The sequence below is a fragment of the Canis lupus genome, chromosome 29 (genome assembly GCF_011100685.1).
Source record: "Canis lupus familiaris isolate Mischka breed German Shepherd chromosome 29, alternate assembly UU_Cfam_GSD_1.0, whole genome shotgun sequence".
In the NCBI taxonomy this organism is placed as follows: domain Eukaryota; kingdom Metazoa; phylum Chordata; class Mammalia; order Carnivora; family Canidae; genus Canis; species Canis lupus.
This window is the reverse complement of record NC_049250.1, coordinates 29115861-29142660: the sequence shown is the minus strand read 5'-3', so window position 1 is coordinate 29142660 and position 26800 is coordinate 29115861. Positions and strand designations below refer to the sequence as shown.

The window sequence follows — 26800 nt, the reverse complement described above, 5'->3', positions numbered from 1 at the left end:
ACTGCTATTTCAGGCCCCTGGGGAAGAGATCAGTGCCTCATTACCCCTCTCCATCCTTGCAGCAGGCTCAATAAAGCTAAGTAATTACAAATTCTGTATCCAATCACATGTTGCCCACAGCTCAGCATTCAGCATTCATAAATGTGCTGATCTATTATCAGATACTAATCTGGTCCTTTTCTGTATAAAGAGAAATATCACAATAAAGTCAATGAGCTCTCATGAGAACTGCCCAAATCAAAAAGCTTTTTGTTTCTATTTAGACTGCACAATACCCGGTTTGATAAACTAGCTGTGCTAAGCAGTGGCTGAACAACTAGATTTAGACTCATGGAAGCCTGAATTTGGCTTATGATGAATATGAAATAGGATACAATTTAATTCCTAGAGAGTTCTGAGTCCTTCTGAACTCAAGATGTATTGTTTTCCGGGGGGGGGGGGGGGGGGGGGGGAAGAAAAGAACAAAACAACTTGTGCCATCTATACCACTCCCTTGCTGTTTATCATGTATGTGAAGAAACAGGAATGTGTTCCAGTTGGAAGAGAGGGTGCTCAAGATTTTGAAATAATTAAAAATGAACAAGCCCAGTAACTTTATGCAAATAGAAGTTAGTCTATAAATAACTCCATTGGATATCCAGTTTCATAAGCTCCCTTTGTCCTTTCTCTAGCAGTTATGTAGGGGTCGGGTCCTACCTGGCAACTGGTTCAGTAAATGGATAATAGTGAGTGGTGGACCACACAGAGTTAGAAATTTGAAAATAACTTAAGTTTCTTACATTTAGATTTCATTTTGCTTTTATTACCTTTATTTAAAGGGTTAAATTACACTGGGTTCAAAAGGTTAAATTACACTAGGAATTTAATTTCAATAAACACAATTAACTACAAATATGTATATACTGAATTAAATATACTTACATACCCAGAGAGGTAAAGACTCTAGAAAGGGGACCTTTGCTCAGACCTCAGTTACTGTTCACACAGGGAATTGCCTGTAGGGAACTACCTAAACATAGTCAGGTCCATGCTTAAACCTGTCAACTCCAATATTTCTCCTTCCATCATTATGTTTCTTTAGATACTGAGGATATTTTAGTCTGCCCAAGTGGTAATTTAAACAGCCCTTTCTTTGATATTAAGCCGGTGAGGATAATCCTTTAGTTTTCTGCAGAAAGAGGACATAAAATGTGTTCCTTTGGGGAATGGCCAGAGCGCAGAAGGCGAGGCCCCCTTCTCCAGAAGGTTGTTGATGATATATATTGCTTCCTGTGCATTTTCCCTGCTCCCCAAAATAGTTGATAGGACCCACCTGGTTCTTACCCTCTTCACTCCTCAGAGAAGTGCTTTTCATTTGATGGATCCCAGTAGACTCAACCTGACCTTAGTCCTAAGGAATAGTTCTGATCTTGGAGCTGTAAGATTTCAGCACGTCCAGTCCAATTCTGCAAAGTCCTACATGATGTGCCTCCATCAGGACCTCCCCTTGCCTCTCTGATCTCATCTCCTACTACTTTCCCACTTGATCACTTCCCTCAAGCCATACAAGCCTCTCTGCCTTCTAGAAAATTCCTAATCTACTCCAGCCTCAGAGTCTCAGAGTTTTTGCACCTGATGTTCCTCTGTCTCCCTCCCCTGGGCTATTTCGCCCTAGGATATCGAGATGAATTACTCCATTAACTTTTATTTTCTTTGTCTTTATCCAAATGTCACTTCAGTTAATGTCTTCCCCAATCACCCTATTTAAAATCATAATCCCTTCCAATCCTTACTATCCACACCTTTTGCTTTATTTTTCTTTAAAATATTTAACATAAGCTAGCATACGATATACTTTTCTTGCCTATTTTTATTTATTGTCTCCTCTTATTAGCTACCTGAGAATAGGAATCTTTGTCTCTTTTTCCTTTATTCTTGGGATCTAGCAGAGTATCTTTCACAGAGAGAGCAACCGAGTAAGCAATTGTTGAATAAATTCATGATTTAGTTATGTAGGCCTTTCCTCTTGTTGCCTAGGCCTGGATCTTGTTTCAGCAACTTTGGCAACTTCTTTTTCAATATCATCACCTCTAGGAACTAATTCTGTTTTCTTAGGATTTAGATCTGAACCCTCACCTGGGTTTTTTTCCCATTGTCTCTTAACAGACTTTTCCTAATACCATCTGCCTGAATTTCTGAGCACTTCTTTTCCTGAATTTTCCTTTCACTGTAGTATACTTCTTTGTATGACCATCATTACCTGGTCTTCATTTAGCCAACAAATCATTTTTCAGTGACTTCTCTATGGACTGAGAATTATGCAATATTCTAGGGACAAAAAGATGTCTGGGTGTTCTTATTGCCTCAATACCCAATTTTGCCTTTTAGCTTAGATCTTTAGTTCTTCCTGAACAGCTCTGTTCATCTTTAAAGATGAGGCTCTAGTTTCAGGTGCAAATTTGTGTAGGCCATTATGCTGTAACTAACAGGCTATGTCTCAGGGACAAATTAGAGGCCAGCCCTGTATAATGTATACTGCAAAAAAAACCAAATGTAAGAACACCAACAACCTTATATTATTGATTTTCTACTTCCTGATTTTTTCCCTCTGGTTACTTTCAGAAATACTGGCTACTTTTTTTTTTTTTTTTTTTTAACACAGATTCAAAATATTTTACTTAGCAAGGCACTCTTTCCTTCCTTTTCTCCTTTAGGACATTCTTCACTTAGCAGCTTAGGCAACACCAAGCTTGTTCAAACAGCCAAGGGTTTAATTCTTATACATCTGAAACGTTCCCTTTGGCTTAGAAGTGGAAAAACTTGTACCTTCTTAGGCTCCCCTGTTTTGTTTGCACAAGTTGCTGCCGTGATGGTTTTGATATTCATCAGGTATTTTAATTACTGAAAATCATTAGTTTCTACAAAGAGCTTCACGGAAAGAAGCATCATGAGATGCATTCTACTTCATGAGAACTCAACAGTTGCTCTGAAAAAACAAAGCCTAATCCAATGTGAAGCCCATCAGATAACTCTGTCCAAACTCACTCTTTATCTGGTTGTTGCTAAAGCTATTAGTGTCTTTGAGTTCATGAGCTCCCTGCAGCCAGACACATTAATTGAATGTAAATATCATCAACCTCTCTTTGCTCACTTTTCCTAGGAAGAGTGTTGGAAGGGAAAATACCCTGTGCTTCAACTCTACCTGCAAGCTAGATGAGTACATTTATTAGTTGGTCCAGTGGTTAATTTTTCAAAAACAGCTTTCATTTGTTCTCCAGGATTACCATGCCCAACTCAGTTCACAGACTCAGAAGAAGCATGTTCAGGATTTTTTAATCTCTCAGCCCACACTCTGCCCATTACACATGAGTAATTTTTTTTTTACAACTACACTGTAGTTGGAATTAGCTTGATTCTACTGCAGATCCAAGTTGAATGGACTATATTATAAATAATTACTTTCCTTAGTCTAAGAAGTGGAGGGGCCACAATGAAGGGCTAAGGAAAGTCAATCAAAGCAGAGGTGCTTACTCTGCCAACCTGCAGGACAGAGGCCTGGCTGCAACTTCTCAGTTCAGAGTGAGCATATTCCCATCTATCCTGAAATTTCAGCACTCCCTACCCCCGCCAAATCCTTAAAATGGCGTGGTTCTTTTATAATTGTAACTTAATTAGTATTCCCTAGAAAAGTTTTACTATTTCTGGACCTCAGAGAACTCACAATTTCCATCATCTGAAAACAGTGAGAGAATGAATTTAATCATTTGAAGACACAAGCAATAGAGTCCACTTCCTTCTTTCTTTCCTTTGGATTGTTCCATGAATAGTATTTCCTCTCTGGAATCTGCAATTCTTTCCTTTCTGACAATTATTTTTCCTAGATATTTTTCTCCGTGATTTTAACAAAACTTTCTCAGACATTGCTACCCCATCGGGCTTTCAATAGGTCTTCCTTTCCTTCCATTGCTAAAATCTTCATAGAATTGTCAAAACACTCAGTGCCTCATTCCTCACCTCATAGTTGCTTCCTAATGCCCAGTAATTTGAATTCCACAGTCACCAATTAGCTATAATTTCCAAAGTTACCAATGAAGCTTTAAATACAAAATTCATTCTATTAGGTCTTCAGGCTTTTTCAACATTTGACACTGTTGATTTTCCCTCTTTTGTGAAATTTCTTGTTTCTATTACTGCATACGGTTTTTTTCCTGACAGTTTCTTCCTTACTCTTTCATTCATTCACCTTTCTCTATTCCCTCTTAGAGACTTTCCCTATATTCAGCCTTTAGTCTTCCTGGTTTTTATCTGGCACATTCTACCTTGGCGATCTCATCAAAGAGTTCAACTGTCACCTCTAAAGCAAATCACTCTTTTTTTCCCCAAAGATTTTATTTATTTATTTATTTATTTATTTATTTATTTATTAGAGAGAGGGAGAGTACACACACACAAGAGACAGAACAAGCAGGGGACAAGAGGGGGCAGAGGGAGAGGAAGAAGCAAGCTCTCCACTTAGCAGGAAGCCTGACAATATGGGGCTCAGGGCTTGATCCCAGGACCCTGGGATCATGAACTGAGCCAAAGGCAGATGCTTAGCAAACTGAGCCACCCAGGCGTCCCTAAAGCAAAGCATCCTTGACTTTGTCTGTTACACACAAATTTTTTCTGAGATCTGAACCCACATTCCAATTGCTCGCTGTTTGTCATCATGAAACTCTCAAAGTTGGCACCATCAGGATGTGATGCCAACTTTGAGAACATGCCACATGTTCTAAACTGGACTCATCATTTTCCTAGAAGCTGTTTCTACTCTTCCATTTACTGTCTTGATAAATGTCACCTGACTATGCATGTCACTCCATAAAGAAACTTTTGAGTGACAGAGTTATGTCCTTTCTATCCTTCAGTTAGTATTTAAATTTTATTAGCTTTAGCTCCACACTGTTGCTGAAACTATCCTGTCCAACCAATCCTATCTATTGGCTTCTCACTCAGGCCCTCCTCTGCTCTCTCAAACATATTTGAAATATCTACCAAACAGGGTGCTCTGGGTCCAGCTTCTCAGTTCATTAATTCACTCACTGGGAGTCCAGAATTATTCTTCTCTGGGAAAAAAAAAAAAAATCCTAGATGGCTCCCTCTACCAGATGAAGTTCAAATTCTGGTCACCTTTCAAGGCTTTATTTGCCTCCTATCTTCACAAATACACTATAGGCTAACCACACTTTTCACATATGGTTCCCAAATTATCAAGCCTATTCTCTTTCCCAAGAATATTCTTGCCAATTCTCCCACTTTATCTGGGGAACTCCTACTTGCTTGTCCAGGCTCAGCTTAAAATTTCAATCCTCTTCACGTTATTATTCCCTGTGTCTTCCACTACCAACTCCTGAGCAGAGGCCATTGCTTCTCATTTGGATTCCCACAGCTCATTCATTATATGCTTTGAAGATCTTCAATATCGAGGCTTCCTCTTACTCAGGACCTAACTCAATGTCGCCTAGTAGGTGCTCCTTGAGATCATCTATTTGCAAATATTTATTGAATGCTTACCATAGACTGGGCACTACTTTAAGTGTTAACAATACAATAGTGAAAAAGTAGACACAATCCTAACCTCACTGGGCTTATAGCTTAGGGAGAGTTAAAATAGATAACCATTCTAAAGAAACAAGTATTTCTTCAGCTTCGTTGAAATTGCTAGGCCTTATGTAATCTTTATTAACCTGATAGAGTAACTTCTTATATATGAAGTTTCTAGTGTCTTGAACTACTAATAAATGCATAGTTGTTGGTTAATAACCATTTATATATCAGAAGGAGAAATTAATATTATAGGGATCTGGTGCCTAAAGCTTACTTTAAAAAAAAAACAAAAAACAAAGGAGGAGACTGAAGAAGGAAATATAGTAAATGTATAAATAAATATTAAGGTGAATGTATGTGTATAAGTGTGTTTTTCTGAGGCTATTGGAAGGATATTTAAGTGAAAAGGGAAAAATGAACATGCTAGGAGAGGCTGAAAAGGCATGGCGCCAAGCAGTAGTTTAGGTTACAATCTGCTGTTACATTTTTTTGGCAACTTTCCTGATGGTCTCAGAAATCACAGAATTTGTGTCCAATATCCTGTAACATCACTGAGTTTTTCTAGCAGCTGGCTGGATTCTTCTAGGCACTGGTTAGGCCTGCAATTGCTTTGTTAGGCAAGCTGAACAAAAGATAGCCACTCAGTCCTATTGAAAATGAGAACAGCATTAATTAATTTAGAAAAAGGGAGGGGTGAGGCCATTCTTAGTGGTTCATTGAATTCACTGTAATTGATGATTAAAGTTTCCATAGGATTTTTCTGTGTGTACCAGGTATATTATCAACTCTTGGTACTACTAATTTTCATATGTTCTTTAATTCAAAGAAGTAGTTTACCCTTACCTCTTGTCTCACCTAGAAACATCCCAATGTTATTACTGAATCCATACCATTGCAAAGGCTACGATAAATCATGTGGGCAGATGGCAATTTATACATGCCAAATTATAATCAGGCTTAGATCATATCAAATAACCTGCTGACATTCCCAGGCATGGCAGGAAAGCCCAAACAGCACTGCTCAGAGAATCTTTCTCTCATACATAGTAGAAAGTTCTCAGAACACAATGAGCTTGTCTGCTCCTGATGACCATTAATGAGAACTCTGAATTGAGAATGCCTGCTCCCCAGTTCTGGTTCCTGTGGTCCCTTCCATCGGTCTGATCTCTTCCAGCATGACTAATCATGTCGGTTACATTTCCTGACTCACGTCCCAGTTAAGGCTCTTCTAAGAAATCCAAACACTAGGTCCTCTGTCATCCTTCCAACTCCATTTCATCCCACAGTTGAAGTTTCTTTGCTGTAGACACAGTTTCTCTGAACATAAGTGATCAGAAAAAGTGAGTGTGGTGTGGAGATGAAGTGGGGGGATAAATGTAGATATAAAAATAAGAATACCTCTAAATGATACCATCTAAGAAATCAGAAAAGTGATATCAAATGAGAAAAAGACAAGGGTTTATATTCTTTGAGTTTGTTGAATGTGCCAGCTATTGCACTAAACATTTTACATCTACTGTTTCATGTAATTCTCAAACTACCTGCCTTTGAAGTAGGTACTATTATTATTACCACCATACAGCTATGGAAAGAGATTCAAAGAAGTCGGGTAATTCACCTGGTAAGTTTGAGGAGGAAGTAAAAATTTAATCTGCCTCTAGACGATGCCAAATATTTGACTATTAACAGTCTTGCGTATTGTTCGTACTAATTCCAGAATCCATGACATTTCAGTAACTACATAAGAAAATGCAAGAATTTCCTAGAAGCTTGTTTATTTATTAACCCCAGAATGAAGTCCTAATAAAAAAAAAAAAAAAGTAGGTTCTTTTCAAAAGCTTTACTGAAAAGGAATCACTCAGTGCACTGATTCACCCTCAAAGTTGATTCCACATTTCTATTTTTAGCAATTTTAGCTTCTTTATAGCAGAAGGGCCATACTACATCCTTACTGTGCCCTGCACCTCTTGTCTGGGCTGTCCTGGGTCTGGAGGAGGCCAGACTACATGAACTAACTCATATAATACCCCTAATCACTTAATTCTTTTAAAGATGAAACTTTTAACTGTGTAGAAAGTGGTACCATCACACACAGCTATGTCATGATCTACTAGGAGGTTGTGTAATAATAAATCTATTACTAAAGTAGAACTCGTACCTCTTGACAAGAAATTTCTAAATAAACTAAAACAACACAATTTTAAGATGACCATTTATTGAACACTTTTTATGTGTCAAATGTGCTAAGAACTTTACAAACATCTCATTGCATTCTCATTAAATCTTTAAGATCTATGTTTATTATATTTATTTTAAAGATAAGAAAATTAAACCTTGAAGAGGTTAAACAATTTGCCTCAGAGTCTCACAATTATAGGTGTCAGAGGATAGAGAGAAATCCACCTATGTATCTATAAAGTTTGCACTTTTATCCTGGACATTACCTCTCACTCTGAGAGGTTTTCATGAGTAGTATAGAAATGGGACTCTATAAAAAACCACCAATTAGACATGCTATGAGTTTGCATATGGGTATATGTGGCATATGTGAGAATATTTGTCAAAATGATAAAAAAATGACTAAAAAATCTGTTTTTGAGGCAAAACAAGGGACTAAGAAATATAATCTGCCTTTGTTCCTATCATCGAATTTCTGGATCTATTTGGAAAGCAGTTCACCTCTGTTCTCCAATTTACAATTAGGGAGAACATTTGACATCTATCTTCCTTGTAGGAATTTTTTTTTAGTTATTTATTTATTTATTTATTTTTATTTATTTATTTATGATAGTCACAGAGAGAGAGAGAGAGAGAGGCAGAGACACAGGCAGAGGGAGAAGCAGGCTCCATGCACCGGGAGCCCGACGTGGGATTCGATCCCGGGTCTCCAGGATCGCGCCCTGGGCCAAAGGCAGGCGCCAAACCGCTGCGCCACCCAGGGATCCCCTCGTAGGAATGTTTTAAGAGAAACCAAGATATGGAACAATTGTAAATATTTCTCAGTTGATAGGTTAATCTATTACTATCAAGTCATGTTAAAGAGTTTAAACTTTCAGCAATAAATTGCTGCTGAAGATTTCCAAGGAGAAGTAAAAGATGACCAAATTAACATTTGGGGGAAGGGGGAGGGGGAGACATTGGCAGAACTATGAAGAATGAATTGAAAGGAGTAAACCTGCTTTAAGTATATTGAGGTAAAAAAAAAAAAAAGTGTATTGAGGTGATGGCAAGTGTGTCTGTCGGAAGCACAGGAGGCCGGGTGTGCGTTGAGTGAAGGAAGATGGTGGAAGTACGCAGGAGAAAAGAAGCATCTGGATCTGGGAGCCAGGTGCTCACTTCATTGCTTTCTCACAGTCAGAAATGTCAAAACACAGGAATTACTTACAATTCCAAGCAGGGGACTTAAGATTTGATGGCAATAGGAAATGGACGTGTATCAATACCCCTTTTTGTAGCAAATATATAATAGCTGATTTAGAAAACATTCTTCTTTCGAGTCCTTTCTAGCTTTATGAAAGGAATTCTTCGTAACGTTATAGCTAATATCTGGAATGAGGAGCATTCCTTATGGCCACATAATAAGCTATGTAGTGAGCTGGTGACCAGGAAGATATGCATGCAAATCTTCTCAGATTATTATTTTTTTCTTTCTCTTGGTAGATATCAGACGAGGATTTGAAAGCTGGTTATAAAATGTAGTTAACTGCGTGGCATTGGCCCACACAATTTGTAAAATTGGCATCACCATTTCCTCATTTGTAAAATTGGAATAATCATAATAATAACCTGAAAAGGATGTGTTGTGAGCATTAAAAAGTACAATCTATGTACAGTGCTCATATTTTACTGTTTAACACATTGTAGCTGTATGAGTACCAAATGTTGAAGGATAAAATCTGCTCTGAAAGATTTTGAAGGTCAAAGGAGACATAGCCCTGCAAAAGTAGGCCTGTAGTGTTTTTGCTAGTCCCTGGATAATATTTATTTATATCCGAGATAAAATAACACTAAGTTAACTAGCACCCAGTTATTAACTTTTCTGGTTTGGACTTTAGAAAGAAGTTTGAGTCTCTTGAATTAAAAGCTTTTAAGGGAAAATAATTTACATGCATCAGCACCAAATCAGTGCTATGAATAAAACAATATGAAATGAAGAGCAATGCTTAGAAGGGCGATCTTAAATTCCTGTAGAAATACTGATGAGCATTATTTTGTACGTCATATATGGCAACCCTGTGGCCCTTTCAACAAGAATGCTCTATTTTATTGTGTATGCAAATTCTTTTATCCTAATTTATGATTTATTACAATATAATCACTATCTCCTTTATAATTTTCAACAGATCAGGGGACTGAAAGTCGGATGATTCACACTGTGTCACATAGTAAGCCACATAGCGCCAACAAATCTTGTGGTGGGGTCAAGCGCTCAGGCCAGTCTTTCCCTGGGGCCTTCAGCGACATCGTCACCCTTCTACGCTCCACACACAATGGTGTCTTCTCCCAAATCTGAACTTTTCACTGCTACTGCATCTCCCACTTCTTTTCTTGACTGCACCATTACTATAAAGGACAGACTCTGAGCACCCTTTTGTCCTAGTCTGAGACTGTGTTAAAGGAAACTTTGGATTGTGTTGTGAACTCACACTAGGAAATGTCTGCCCCACCACATATACACACACACACATCCCCCACAGACTTGATGCACAAGTCTATGCAACAATATTCATGTATCTAGGATCCCAGCACTCTCCCCTTCTACAAACCATTATTATTACCAGAAAAAAAAAAACAAAAAACAAAAAAAAAACTAATGTCTTTTCTGGCCCCTGCCTTTCTCCCCTGCTCTGCCTTGCTTCTTAGTTTTACCTCCAACATTTAAAAAACAACATATATGTGTCAATCCATGACCTAAATCCAAGTCCTGGGAGTAGTCCTGATACACCTCTCTCTTTCTCTCTCTCTCTTTCTTTCTTTCTCCCTGAATCCCATCATCTGCTGAATATTATCCCAACAAGGCCTGTTCCCTCTAATATGTTTTAAATCCTTTTCCTTTTTAGGACAGCATTTGTTGAGACCCATCTCGTTTCTTGTCCCAGTAACTGGGACAACATTCTAATTGGTCTTCCTGTTTCCCATCTTCTACTCCTCAAGGCTATTTCTTCATACTATTAGAGAATAGTCTAGAAAGCCATGTTACTTCCATACTGAAAATTCTTGAATGATTCTCATTATCTGTGGCAACATTTCTTGAGCATGCTTGATCATAAGAATCCATAAAACATTTTGATTAAATATGTCCCAACCCTAGAATCTTCAGTGATTCAGAGATCTAGAGATTCTAGAGAAATTTGGGAAATGTTGATGTTAAATATTGCCAAATAATGTCTAAATTCACTTTGTAGGACACACAGAGTTTTCTAATACTTCATTCCTACTTATGTCTCCAGTTTTATCCTATTTCCTGTCTTGAACACTCTCTCCAAATATGCTCTTCTCCCACTTTCCATCCCACAATTACACAGCGTTTAGTTGGGTCAAATCATCTCCTCTGTGCTCATGTAGTGCTCAGAGCATTCTTCTATCACTGCACTTATTCAGTTATAGTCAATTATCACTTTCCCTGGTTGACAGTAGTTCAAATCCCTGTTGCTCATTGACAGTCTTGCTTTTTCAGGCAGTATTTCTAGATGAACTTGTTTCTGCTGAACTTACCTAGAAGGAGAATTCACTGAGAGGACAGGATAGCTCACAGAATTGACAGAAAGAATTAGAAAACAGGCAAGAATCAAGGAAGGCGAGACACCCAAGGTCACTCACAAGAACTATTTTCTTATCCACTCTGATATCTGCCTGTTGAGCCCTTGGTGTTGCCAGAGCTGGATTCCTGATATGCCTGCTCTAGTCACAGAAAATTTCACAGTTGACTTTGTGTTGATATTATTGTCTCAAGTCCCAATCAGATGCCTCTCTTTGCATGACTTAACTCATGTGTTCACATTCTAGCTCACTGGTTCTTCAAGTGTGATCCCTAATTGGCCACACAGATATCAACTGGGAACTTGCTAGAAATGTAAATTCTCAAACCCCCAGAAGGTGGGGCCCAGCAATCTACTTCTGTGTGAAAGAAGCCTTCTGTGTCATCTTGATGCACGTAGGCTAATGGTTAATAATTGCTGTCATTGCTACAACAGAGAGGGAGGAGACAGTGGTTAGCCTCTTCATATCGAGATTGGGACCAATGCCCACACTGGGGATTACCAAAAGAGAGGAAGGATGTTCAGATGTTGAATAGCAAAGAAACAAAACCAACAAAAAAAAATTATATGCCTACAGTACATTTTTTACAACCCTCAACTTTAGGAAGACTATGAATATACCTACTAACAAAAAGATAAATACTGGAACAATTCAAACTCAGTGATACCTGGCCCTATGTCACTGCATTCCATATTTTATTTTTCCTGACAACAGTAAATACCTGATGTCCATTCCAATTTCATCAGCATGAACATGCCCTCACAGCTTAAAATCAGATATGAAAGTCATTTTCATTTTTATGGTTTTAATATCACCTACTGATGAAAGCTTTGTCTATAGCTCAAATGAATAAAGGCTGCTGCTTTTCCTGACAGCTGTTCCTGAAGAGGTTGTAGGATTAACCATGAAAATAATTGATTTTGATTCAGCTGACATCTCAAAACACCCACTGGTCCTATTTGTCCTTATCAATCTCCAAAAACATATTATTTACACAACTCTGTCTACTTTGGCACACATAAAAAGTACATGACTATTTTCCACTTGAAAATAGTAACATTGCTACTGGTTTTGTTATTAAAAATATTTATTGAATGCTATTAGGTGATATTTATTGAGTGCCTGCCACAGGCGAGGCACCATTTTGAGTTCTTTACATGTTCCGAGTTATTTATTACCACAAACCCAGCAGTTAGGTACTAATGTTATCCCTATTTCCATATAAGACAATTAAGAAAAGGTGGGATTAAGCAATTTTGACAATTGTAAATGTCACACAGCTTGTAAATGGTGGAACTGGGATTTTATTCCAGGCAGTTGGCTTACACTAGACATCCTAAACATAATGTCACCAACTATCCCAGTGATTTTGGGACTGAGAGGCTTCCCAGGATGTAGGATTTTCAGTGTTAAGTGTGATAGTCCCAGGCACACCTAGATGATTGGTCACACTGCCACTGCCATACTGTTTTGCAAAATATGTTTATGTCTTTCCCTCTGCCTTGAATGGTATTAGGTTGATGGCTGACACCCATAGGTCCAAACAGGGGACTCATGAGGCTGGACGGGGACATAAAGTTCTTGGGTGTCTCTACTCCACTTTCATCATTCCAGAATCTCCATCGCATAAAGTCATCACTAAATGTCTCCTTTCAGGAGACAAAACCCACTCTGAAAAGCTTTGCTGTTCTGGAGATACCCCTGGACTTCCCTAAATATTCCAGTACAAACTAGGACAAGAGATTCCAAGAATTTGATTCAATGCAAATTGCTCTAGTGTTTTTCTTCAGAAGTACATAAAACCCTTTAACAAAAACATCACTGGTGAGTTTCAAGTTTATGATTAGGAGTTATAATGGGATAACAGAACAAGTAATGGAGAGAAGGACAGCAGGGAAAGAAAGGAGAGCTCTACTCTCGTTCTCTGGTAATTTCTTCTTTGAATATTAGTATTCTCTCTTTGTGGAGTTTTCATTAGTTGTTTGTTGGCTTTCACGTATTGATATTCTGTAACTGAATTTTCCACTTCTATTTCACAACTCTTAATCCTTTTATAATACTTTCTAGAATATTTTTTCAAATTTTTCAGTTTGAATTTCTACTGATCCATTGGTTTTTGTGGATCAAACTGCATGTGGAAAAAAAATTTCAAAGGGTCTTTCTTGTTTCTTGAATAATTATTAGCATTTTCTTCTTTTTCTTTCCTTCTTTCTTTTTAAAGGATGAATTTTTGCCAAAATATGCTAAGGATACTAGTGAGGGCTTTTTTCTTTTTTATTTCTTTTATATTCCCTGTATTATTTCTATTTCTTCAACAGTCATCTTTTTTCTTCTTTTTTTACATGAGGCGACAGAAAGCTGACTGAAAGCTGACTGAAAGGTCTCGGTATGTGGATGTGGCTTGTCAATGATCAGATTTAGTTGTGAGATGACTGGGCAAATGCTGGTCATTACACCACAGATACTTAAGCGCCTGAATGAGGTGGACTTCATTTGGAGAACACTGTCTTTGGAGAAGAGTACTTCAATCCTGGAGTGGAAATGACGTACGGGGAATGTCCAAACCCTGAGATAGTCCAGAGCTATGTGGGGCTGATCAGCAACCTTTCTGGGTCTATTTTGAGTCTGTTACCTAGTGCTGCCTTCTCCCCTTCATCATTTCCCACTCCTCGCCTCCTTCCTATTTTCTTAAAAATCTCTCTACATCCCATGTTGGCAGGTATTCTTACTCCATCATTTTTACTGTAAGTGCATGTTCTCAGGCTGATATCTTCCAGCAGAGCCATGCTTTCTTTTACTCTTATATTTACAATTGCTGTGATAATACTTTGTATTTACTTGTTCCCATGGCACCTTCACATTTGTTATTTTATTTTATCCCCATAATGCTCTCCCAAAGAAGAAGTGAACAATAGGTATTTTCATGTCTAACGTCTGGATGATAAAATAATATGCAAGAAAAATTAAGTATTTTTTTCAATATGAGATATAATTTTATTCTGACAACTGTAACCTGTTCTCTCTTTTTTAAAACATATTTTTATTTTAATTCCAGTATAGTTAACATACTGTGTTATATTAGTTTCAAGTGTACAATATAGTGATTCAGCAGTTCTATGTATTGCTCAGTTCTCATGACAGTAAGTGAATTTTTAAAAAGATTTTATTTATTTATTTGAGAGAGAGAGTGCATGCATACATGCATGAGAGAGAGAGAGAGAAAGAGAGAAAGAGTACAAGCAAGGGGAGGGGTAGAGTGAGAGGGAGAAGCAGATTCCCCACTGAGCAGGAAGCCTGAGGCCCCAGGACCCTGAGATCATGACCCCAAGTGAAGGTAGATGCTTAACCAACTGAGGCACCAGGGCCTCACGGTAGGTGTGTTCTTAGTCCCCATCACCTACTTTGCCCATCCTCCTACCCATCTCCCCTGTGGCAACCATCATTTTATTCTCTGTATTTAAGGGTCTGTTTTTTGGTTTGTCTCTCTTTTTTTTTTTTATTTTTCTAAAGATTTTATTTATTCATGAGAGACAGAGAGAGAGAGAGAGAGAGAGAGAGAGAAGCAGAGACACAGGCAGAGGGAGAGGAGAAGCAGGTTTCATGCAGGAGCCTGATGTGAGACTCGATCCTGGGCCCCAGGATCATGCCCTGAGCCAAAGGCAGACACTCAACCACTCACTAAGCCACCCAGGTGTCCCTCTTTTTTTTCTTTCTTTGCTTCTTAAATTCCACATATGAGTGAAATTATGAATTTGTCTTTCTCTGACTGATTTATTTCACTTAGCATCATATCCTCTAGATCCATCCATGTCATTGGAAATGGCAAGATTTCATTCCTTTTTTATGACTAAGTAATATTTTGCGTGTATATATATAAACATATACATACATATATGTAAATGCAGACACACATATACATGCCCATCTTCCTTATCCATTTACCTATCGATGGACAGTACACTTGGGTTTCTTCCATAATTTAGCTATTGTAAATAATACTGCAATAAACATAGAGATGCATATATCTTTTCAAATTAATGCTTTTGCATTCTTTGGTAAATACCCAGTAGTGGAATTTACTGGATCATTGGATAATTCTATTTTTAATTTTTTTTTTTTGAGCAAGCTCCATACTAGTGTCCACAGGGGCTACACTGGTTTGCATGCCCACCAGCAGTGCACCAGAGTTCTTTTATCTCCACATTCTTACCAACACTGTTGTTTCTTGTGTTTTTGAGGTTAGCTATTCTGATAGGTGTGAGGTGATATCTCATTGTAGTTTTGATTTGCATTTCCCTGATGATGAATGACGTTGAGCATCTTTTCATGTGTCTGCTGGCCATCAGTATGTCTTCTTTGAAGAAACATCTGTTCATGTCTTCTGCCCATCTTTAAATTGGATTATTTGTTTTTTTGGGTGTGGTGTTATATAAGTTCTTTATATATTTTGGGTGATAATCCCTTATCAGATATGCCATTTGCAAATTTCTTCTCCCATTTGTAGGTTGCCTTTTTGTTTTGTTGTTTCCTTGGCTGTGCAGAAGCTTTTTATTTTGATGTAGTCCCAATAGTTTATTTTAATTTTTATTTCCCTTGCCTTAGGAAACACACTCAGAAAAAATGTCGTTACAGCCAATGTCAGAGATGTTACTGTCTCTATTCTCTTCTAGGATTTTTATGGTTTCAGTTCTAACATTTCAGTCTTTCATCCATTTTGAGTTTATTTTTGTATATGGTTTAAGAAAGTGGTCCAGTTTCAATCTTTTGCATGTAGCTGTTTAGTTTTCCCAACACCATTTGTTAAAGAAACTGTTTTTTTTTCTTCATATTGCATATTCTTGCCTCTTGTCAAAGATTAACTGACCATATATTCATGGGTTTATTTCTAGGCTCCCTATTCTGTGTCTAGTATGGGTCAGTAGGATACTGTTTTGATTACTATAGCTTTATAGTATATCTCAAAATCTAGGGTTGTGATATTTCCAGTTTTGTTCTTCTTTTTCAAGATTGGTGTGGTTATTTGGGGTCTTTTGTGTTTCCACACAAATTTTAGGATTATTTATTCTAGTTCTGTGAAAAATGCTGTTGGTATTTTGATAGGGATTGCATTGAATCTGTCGATTGCCTTGGGTAGTATGGACAGTTTAACAATGTTTATTCTTCCAATCCATGAGCATGGAATATATTCCCATTTGTTTGTATCATCTTCAATTTCTTTCATCATTATAGCTTTATAGTTTTGTAGTTTCAGAGCACAAGTCTTTCACCTCCTTGATTAGGTTTATTCCTAGGTATTTTATTATTTTCAATGAAATTGTATATGGGATTATTCTCTTAATTTATCTTTCTGCTAATTCGTTATTAGCATATAGAACACAACATATTTCTGTATATTGATTTTGTATCCTGTAACTTTACTGAATTCATGTATCAGTTCTAGTAGTTTTTTGGTGGAGTCTTTAGGGTTTTCTATATAGGTATCATGTCATCTTCAAATAATGAAAGTTTTACTTCTTCCTTAACAATTTCAGAAGACCACCCTAAATTAGACTTTAATGGCTTAAAATGAAACAATCGTTTACTATGCTCATAAATCTTCAATCTCAGCAAAACTTAATAAAGACAATTCATCTCTTCTTCATGCAGTGTTAGCTGGGACAGCTCAACTAAAGCTGAAGGGTCTCTTTCAAGTTAGCATATTCACATGACTGGCAATTTGGTACTAGCTGTTGGTTCCTGTCCACTGGGGGGCTTGTGCTTCCTCACAGCATGGTGGTTGGGTTCTCAGAGAAAGAGCCAGGTAGTACAAACTACCAAACCATCACAGCAACACCTCTCCTATATAGTCTGCTATATTTCTCACATGGGCTAGAGTTGGTGGTCAGAAAATAACAAACATCAAATTCAAGGGAAAGTGCACCTGCTCATGGGAGGAGTGCTAGATTATTCTGGGGCCATGTTTTAAAACCACAAGTGTGATGATGTTTGAATTGGCATTCTTTTTATAATGAGTGCAGATGAGCATCTTTTTACAAATCTAAAAGTTAAATTTATATTGCCTATGCTGAACTGTCTGCTCAACCCTTTACTTATTTTTTCATATTTTTATATGAAAGGATATTTTTATGTAAGAGGAAGGTGAGCCTTTCCTTTGTAATGTGAGTTACAAGTAATTTTTCCCAGTTTATCACTTGTCTTTTATATTTGTTTGTAATATTTTACCTCATGCAGAAGTAATTTTTAAAATGTGGTTGAATATTATAGCCTTTCATTTTATGGTTTATGGGTTTGAGTCTATAATTAGAAAGGCCTTTCTGCTTTATAGGAGTTTACTCAAGTTTTTATATTGTATTTTTATGGTTTTATTTTTTACATTTAAACACTATTTACATTGGAATACTTTGTCTTGATACATGCCTGAGGTATGTTCATTTTTCACAATGAACTGGGGAGGGGCTCCTGGGTGGCTAACCTCTGCCTTCAGGTCAGGTCATGATCTCAGGGTCCTGGTCAAACCCCATGTTGGTTGGGCTTCCTGCTCAGCAAAGAATCTGCTTCTCCCTTTGCCCCTTCCCCTGCAAATGCTCTCTCTCTCTCTCTCTCTCTCTCTCTCTCTCATCTCCTTTTAATATCTGAAACTCTAATTTCTTTGTACTTTCTTAAAAGCTTAATGGTCAATATTTTAGCCCAATGTTACACTGTAACATGATAGTGAACATTATTTAATTTTTCCTGATGTCAGTGGAATGCTTGAGTTTTTTCTGTAAAACATGCTGCTGGCTCAGTGCTTTTTTCCCCCAGGATTATTGATGATAATCATATGCTGTCTCTCCTTGAATCTATCAAATGATGACTTAACAGTCTATAATATCAAATGTTGTATTTGCTTCATAAAATATACTTAGGGACTTCTTTTTTTCTATGATCTAAAATAATGTAAATAATATTGGAATTTATATTCTCTGAAGGTTTTATGGAATTCCCCTGGGAAAACATTTGAAGGAACAAAAGCAGCTTTTGTATGTTTTCCATTTCTTCTTTAGAAATTTATCTGCAGGGATCCCTGGGTGGCGCAGCTGTTTGGCGCCTGCCTTTGGCCCAGGGCGCGGTCCTGGATATCGGGGATCGAATCCCACGTCAGGCTCCCGGTGCATGGAGCCTGCTTCTCCCTCTGCCTGTGTCTCTGCCTCTCTCTCTCTCACTGTGTGCCTATCATAAATAAATAAAAGTTAAAAAAAAAAATTTATCTGCAAAGGTTGTTTTTATCATTTTGATGAATTTTGGTGAACCATAGTTTTCAAATTTTAAGTTATTTTCATAAAAAACTTCAATGATTTTTTTTATTTCCTCTTGTTCTGTGAATGTACCTTAACATTTGTCATCTGAGATTTTTATAAGTTCATTTTTATGACCTGAAAGATTAAATTATTCCTATTTTTATTTCCAGTTTCTAAAGGAAATTTTTCCATTAAAATATTATTCTCTTGGGTTTTAATTCTTGCCACAATATTCTGCGTGATAGATTTATCCAGATAATAATTCTATCCTCTTATGAATATTAAAGTCTACTTTAACTGGATTTAAATGAAATTCTTTCCTAAAAAGGCATCTTGGTGATTATGTCCTGAGTATTTTAACTGTTCAAACAAGGTCACAAGCTTCTTATAATCCCTCCTTGAGAATGCATAAGACATAGCTTATGTTATAAACAATACTTTAAAAAATCTTAAAGGATTTTTTTTAACTTGAAAGACTACTGATAAAAGTTCACGAATTCAACCAACCTACAAGTTATCTGCTTGAATGGAAAGTCTTTCATTAATTAAACATTCCATGAAACTTGAGATTTCATATTAATCATTTGGATTTATAATTCCTAGTGTTAAGCTCATATACTTCAATAAACATATTCTGTTTTCCACTGAGCTAATATTTCTTAGGAGACAATCATAATATTTACTTGAAATATTTATTTTCATTTATTTAGAGGAGAGAGAATATGTCTCCCTACTTTAAGAACACAGAGGCAGGGATCCCTGGGTGGCGCAGCGGTTTGGCGCCTGCCTTTGGCCCAGGGCGTGATCCTGGAGACCCGGGATCGAATCCCACGTCGGGCTCCCGGTGCATGGAGCCTGCTTCTCCCTCTGCCTGTGTCTCTGCCTCTCTCTCTCTCTCTCTCTCTGCCTCTCATGAATAAATAAAATCTTAAAAAGAAAGAAAAAAAAAAAAAAAGAACACAGAGGCAGCATGAGTTTCTGCTTTCTTCTCCAGTCTTTTAACACTTGGCTACTTGTTTAAAAAAATATATAGCAGATGAGTGCTCCATTTGGCAGCACATATACTATCACTGGGATGATACAGAGACGATTAGCATGGCCCCTGCCCAAGGATGACACCCAAAAAATGTAGCAGTTGAGAAAATGGGGGTGCTTAGAGGCTTAGTGTTTTTCTCTGGGACACATACTTATTAATGGCTAAGCTGAGTCTAGACTCAAGGTTTTGCAACTTCCTCTCTCTTAAAACTTATAATTTATTAGTGGAGACAAAAATGTGAGGTGAATACCAGGAAGTAGTAATGATAACCCGAGCAGGGCCTGGAAGGCTGAGTAAGTTTTGCAGGATCCCACCAGAGGGGATCACCAGAGCAATGACCCAAAGGGCAGAGTACCCAGAAGCAACAACCCAGAACTCATCTAGAAACTGGATAGCATTGTGTTAAGTAAAGTAAGCCAGCACAGAAAGACAAGAACTGCATGATCTCACTTATATGTGGAATCTAAAATAGTCAAATTCATGGAAGCAGATGGTAGAATGGCTGTTGCCAGGGGCGAAAGAAAGGAGGAGATATTGGTCAAAGAGTACCAAGTTCCAGTTATGTAAGATGAAAGAGTACTGGAGATCTAATGTACAGCATAGTGACCATAGTTAATAGTACTGTATTATACACTTGAAATTTGCTAAGATGGTAGATCTTAAATTAAATCACCACCCCCTCATCACACACACAGAATAGTTACTATGTAGAGGTGATGGTAATTATTTAGCTTGATTGTGGCAATCTTTTTACAATGCCTACAGAAGTAGGAGGAGCACCTGGCTGGCATGGGACTCTTGATCTCAAGGTTGTGAGTTCAAGCCCCATGTCGAGTATAGAACTTCCTTGAAAAAAAATCAAGCTGCACACCTTAAATATCTTTAATTTTTATATGTCAATGATATTTCAATAAAGTTTTAAAAAGAAAGAAATTACATAGCAGGTATAGCTGGAGCAGAGGGTATGTGCCGGGAGCAGGAAGGAAAAACAAAGTAAAGAAAGGGGGTAGAGATCACAGAGTTGTCCTTTTTTAGGCTCCATGCTGCTCCAGGGACCCACATGGAACCCAATGCAGGGCTTGAACTCATGAGACTCTGAGGTCAAGACTTGAGATGATATCAAGAGTCTGATGCTTAAGTAACTGAGCCACCCAGGCACCCTAAAAAATGGAATTATTTTTTTTCCATGTGATAGGAAGCTTCAAACACATCCTTCTCAGGGCATGAGCTACAGGAGCAGATCTCAGAGGATAGAAGAAAACTAACTATATATACTTTATAGCACTTGAAGCATTTATCATTATTTATTACTTTTTAGAGAGAAAAAATGCAAACAAAAATTAGGCATTAAAACCAATACAATAAAGAAAGATTTATCTGAGGAGGCAACCCCCACAAAGGAAAAAGGAAAAATCCTGTTTATCAGTGATAGCAAACTTCAGCCAAAAGGTTCGTATTTTTTCATATTAAAAAGGTTGCCCTGGAAGTCTTACAGGGAAGCAATTTCAGTCTGAGACTCTCTAGGCTGTTTCTTCTTTTGTATAAAGGCACAGTTGAGGAAGAAGCAAATTAGCTCAAGGAGAAACATCTCTGAGACCTGAAACAATATGATTTGATAATTCCCTATTAGGCTCCAGAGAGAGGAAGAGAGAGAGACTCTATGACGCCATAAAACCTCATTTATAAATAATAAAGACAAAAACACCTGTTAGAACAGTCAGTGGGGGAGAACGAGTTTAGAGGAGATAATGAACCCATCCACCAGGAAAGTCACATTTCTTGCATTTTTGTGTATATAGTCAATGAGCAAGCCAGCTGAGAAGGCTTTCCCCAAAGTGAATGGGAAGGTTCTGGGTCCAGGATGCTTATGATGAGACACTGTACCACAAATCTAGTTGATTCTAGAGATTGTGTGATTTTTTTCATCTATGTGTAACAGACTGGATTTTAATTATGTCTGAGTTCTCATGATGATTCTGTGACAAAAGATCTCAAGACAAAGTGAAATAAGCCACCTCTCCACAGAACTATTGCAAAAATAATATAACTCAACTTTTCTCTCTGGATTTAACAGCATAAAGATGACCCTTCTGTATTGAAGAATTAGTTCAATTGATGCCAGTCTTCAACTAAGTAAGATATTTTACTTTAAAAACCAGCTAGCACTCATTTTGGGTTTTTTTTTCCCCCCCTATAGCATTTGCTGTCTTTTAAATGAGTTCAGCAGGCTGCCAGCCTGTTCCTATGTTAATTCTCCCAAGCATTTGAGATATTGCCAGAGCATGTACTAATATTATGAAATCATTAAGTAACAGATTTTCAGTAATTAATTCCTAAGAAGGAAGGAAGGAAAGAAGGAAGGAAAGAAGGAAGGAAGGAAGGAAGGAAAGAAGGAAGGAAAGAAGGAAGGAAAAAATGGAATGAAAGAGAAAGAATGAACAAACCAACCACAAATCCTACAGAATGCTTTGTGTTCTAATTTTTTTGTTTGTTTCTTCATTTATTTTCCCATCCTGGTAACATTTGTTAAGAAAGTAGTAATACATTTTAAAGGCTATTATGTCTTAATATCATCTTATAATAATAACTCTTCATAAAGGCTTCCATTTCAATTTAGGAATTTAAAGGTCAGATCAATATCCAAAGCAGCAAAATTGACAGAAGTGCCTTTCAAAAGAACCAGGAACTACTTCTTTAGTGCACGGGCTTAAGTCTTCTGAGCACATCGGCCAGGGATAAAAAGCAATGACAGAAATTAGTATTGACTTTCTCCGCATTTTGTAGAAGATGCAGAAATGATAAAAAGTCAGCAATTATTTTAGTTTCATGGTTAAATTTTCTGTGGTCTGTTTGTTAAGTAGATCATAGTGATTCTTTCCTTCAGCACCCAGTCAAAGCAAGAAGCAGAGGAAATACTTTTAAAATGCTTGTTTGAAGAATATATTGAAAAGAAGCAACTAGTGGAGAAATAAATGGGACCAGATACAGCCTATAATGTTAGCTATAGCTGTCCTGATGGCCAGGTTGATGAGTTTCCTCATTAGATTTTACCCCCCAAATTGATATCTTGCCCATCAAACTATGGGAAACTGAAAGTGTAGGAAATAAGTAATGAGAGTAAAGTTTGCTTTTGTCTTGTTTTACTTTTAAATGTAAGGAGTCAGATAGCCATGCTTAAATACTGACTGGCTCTTTTGAATGCACAAATAAGACAATATTATATTTAAATGTTAATTTCATCTTCTGAACTCTGTCATTTTTATGAATAATTCTATCCCCTTATTTTTAGGAGTTTAGGGATCTGCTCCAAGATTTACATTCATAACTTTTCCCATTTATCAATAATTTACATCATTGTAAATTATTTATATCTCTTTGTGAGAATCTGACCAAATCTTATATTGATAAGCAACTATTATTCAATAATGCCAAAAACTGACATTTTTCCCCCAAGAGGTTTGTAATTAATTTCATGAGTGTTTCCAGCTCACTTCCCTGAATCTCAGGAACCTCATCCATAGAATACAAGGATTTGGATGGATAATTTTGAAGGATAATTCTCTTCCTAAAATACCTATCTTTATTACACTTACATATTTTAAATGGATTATTTTTCTTTTCTTTAACTTGGTGGCCTACTTTAACTGGCACCTGAAGCAAGATTTCCTTTCAACCTTTATGACGTCTCACTATCAAATTTCCTATAATTATATTCCCACTTTCATTTCATTTCTTTTTGATATATATAATTGATATGTAACATTATATTAGTCTTGGATGTACAACATAGTAATTTGATATGTGTATATATTGCAAAGTGATCACCATAGTACATTGTTAATTAATATCTGCCACCATACATACTTTTTTTTCCTGTGATGAGAACTTTTAAGATCTAGTCTCTTAACAACTTTAAAACATACTATACAGGATTACTAGCTATCTTCCCACATTTTAAATAACACTATCTATTTCCATCTCTTTGGCCATAGAGGATATGTCCTTTTAATGATCTGTAAGTTGGCCCAACCATTGATGAATTTTAATTATCCAAAGTGTGTCTCTCGTTCTCTCTCTCCTCCACTGAGCCAAGGCTTTTTCACTGGGTTCTAACATCTACCAAAAAAGAAACATCTATGCTTCAGAAGGTCCAGAGGACAGTAGCCAAAGTATTAATAGTGATGTAGAGATGACTGTCATATAAACTAGACAACAAAGTTTGGGAATCAGTGTGGAAGGATGATTTGCGAGTAGTTAGATTTGGTAATTTGTTTAAAAATAAATAACTAAAGTTGATAATCAGAGGAAGAACACTCAAGCACAACCGTTCAAAAATAATAGTGTGATACTGAGAGCGAACCTCATTACACGGAGTTAATGCTATTTAGTGCCCTCCTATCTCATTTCCATTTCCACAGCCAGAGCCCTCAGGGATCTTTAAGTTACTTCTTAACCAATATGAAGTCAGTTAGATGACACTGAAGCTTAAATGTAGGGAAATTAGGAGGAAGAATTATATTACACAACACAGACTAATACTTTACTTTCCAAAATGTGGCAATGACAAATACTGTAATGTGCCCCAGTATTTGTCCTCCCTTTATTTCATGATTGCTGGGATAAATTACCAAAAATGGACACCTCCGTCTTTTTGCTGGGCAAATGGTTTAGGATATTAAAACTGCATTTCCCAGCCTCCCTTGTTTGGGGTGGCCATATGCTTATGATTATGTTTTGATCAATGATATATAAGTGGAAGTTTCCTTTGACAGCTTCTCTAATACTCCTTATAATGAGCTTGGGCACACCTGTTGCTATGCTTCATCCCTTCCTCCTTGCTGCTTCCTGGAACCCAGATGTGATGTCCAAACCTACTGATAAGGGCACACACAGCAAAGGTAACCTGGTGAGCTGGGATAAGGCTGAGTCCCTGATCAGTGGGCACACCATGGATCAACCTGTATTGCACACCTCTGAACTTTACATGAAAGAAATTAAGCCATTGGTATTCCAGGATCCTAACATGTAGTGAAATCTAATCTCAACAAATATGGGTGGAAAATCAATTTTATAAAAGGCTTATATAAAGCTGGTGTGACAGATCCAAAACAGAGCTCTGAAGGTAACTAGAAAGATTTCTAAGTTGTTCCTAATCTTCATGGTTGAGAGCCAGAAGCTCCATTGTCATCCCACAAACCATCCCTGTGGTCTTAACCGGGGGCATAATCCTTTCTGGATGATCATATGTCTGACTTAATGTATGAATTCCTATGAACTTCTGGGGACTTTATGCAGAATATCCTGAGAGCTAAGACTAGTGCCCCAGAGCTACCAAAATAAGTAATTCTAATCAAAGTAAATGTCTTCATAGTTACCTCGGAGACTATTTCTTTTCCAGGTGAATCTATCTATGAATAAAAAACCTGTGAAAGGCTGCTCTCTCTGGATATGGGATAAAAATTTGAGTAATGTATTTGATTAAATCATTCCAATTCAGTGTTCCACTGACTAAATGTTAGCAGTAGATGTTCTGCTGTCATCTTAGAGAGGGTAAATATTCAGATGGTGATGGAATTTTCCAACACTTCTGAATCAATTTGGATCTGTCCAACTCTTACCTTTGGACATTGTTTTCCATTTCCTAAGTGGATCAGAGATCACCATCATTTATGTAGATTTCCTTTATTCACCCAAGGAATTTTGACAAAACAAAAATAGTTAGCAAGCATGTAAACTCTCTCTTCCTTGCAACCCCCTATTGTCATCTCTCAGGTTGATAGTTGAAGCTTCCTTGACTATTTCAGGATATCCTTTCTTCTAGTTTTTTTTCTTGCATGTCCTAGCTTACTGTTGCCTGTATAAGTCACACTTTGCACAATTACGTGCAATTTATTTTTTTTTAATTACGTGCAATTTATTGAAATGTTTTCTTACATCTTCTTTTAAGCAACACCATCTCATTTTTGGCCTTGTAGTCACTAACTATAGTATTTTTTTAAAGAATATTATTTATTTATTCATGAGAGACACAGAAAGAAGGCAGAGACATAGTCAGAGGGAGAAGCAGGCTCCCTGCAGGGAGCCCGATGTAGGACTCGATCCCGGAACTCCGGGATCATGCCCTGAGCGGAAGGCAGACACTCAACTGCTGAGCCACCCAGGCATCCCTAACTATAGTATTTTTCTCATTTTTAAATAAAACACTAGTGACATTGTGCATTTCTAGTTTCAATAGCTTACTTGTCTTTACCTGTCATTAATGTATTATTGGCTGCACTATGTACCTTCACTAGTGGGAATGCAAAATGGTGCAGCCACTGGGGAAAACAATTTTGTAATTCCTCAGAAATTTAAATACGGAGCACCATATGACCCAACAATTCCACTCCTAGGTGTTACCCAAGAGAAATGAAATCATGTCCATTCAACCCCAATGAATGATTATAGCAGCAGTATTCATAGTAGCCAGAAGTGGACACAACTGAAATTTCCATCAATTGATGAATGGATAAATATTGTACATTGTGGGTTCATACAGTGGGATATTATTTAGCTATCCAAAAGAATGAAGTACCGACAGGCTACAACATAGAAAACATCATGCTAAATAAAAGAAGCCAGATACAAAAGGTCATACGTTGTGATTCTATTTTTATGAAATGTCCAGAATAGGCAAATCTATAGCAACAGAAAATAGATTAGTGGGGCTCAGGAAGGGAGGAAAATGCAAATTTACAATAACAGAATTTCTTTTTCAAGTTGTGGTAATGTTCTGTTTTTAGATAGCAGTGATGGCTGTATAACTTTGTGAATGTATTAAAAACCACTAAATTGTAAATTTTAAAAAATAAACTAATGTATAGTATATATATATATAAACTTGCCATCTCACTAACTAGAGACATTCAATCTGAGAAGGATATATGAGATGAGGGATTGGAAAAGAAAAATAGGGGATCCCTGGGTGGCGCAGCGGTTTGGCGCCTGCCTTTGGCCCAGGGCGCGATCCTGGAGACCCGGGATCGAATCCCACGTCGGGCTCCCGGTGCATGGAGCCTGCTTCTCCCTCTGCCTGTGTCTCTGCCTCTCTCTCTCTCTCTATCTGTGACTATCATAAATAAATAAAAATTGAAAAAAAAAAAAAAAAAGGAAAAGAAAAATA

At 37.2% G+C, this 26800-nt stretch overlaps 1 non-coding gene across 1 annotated transcript; it reads left to right on the top strand.

The window, feature by feature from the left end:
• The first annotated feature begins 19642 nt into the window (after nucleotides 1-19642).
• Nucleotides 19643-19749, top strand: LOC119866803. The gene has a single exon (XR_005381313.1). It is a non-coding gene; the product is annotated as a U6 spliceosomal RNA (small nuclear RNA).
• Nucleotides 19750-26800: the final 7051 nt, after the last annotated feature.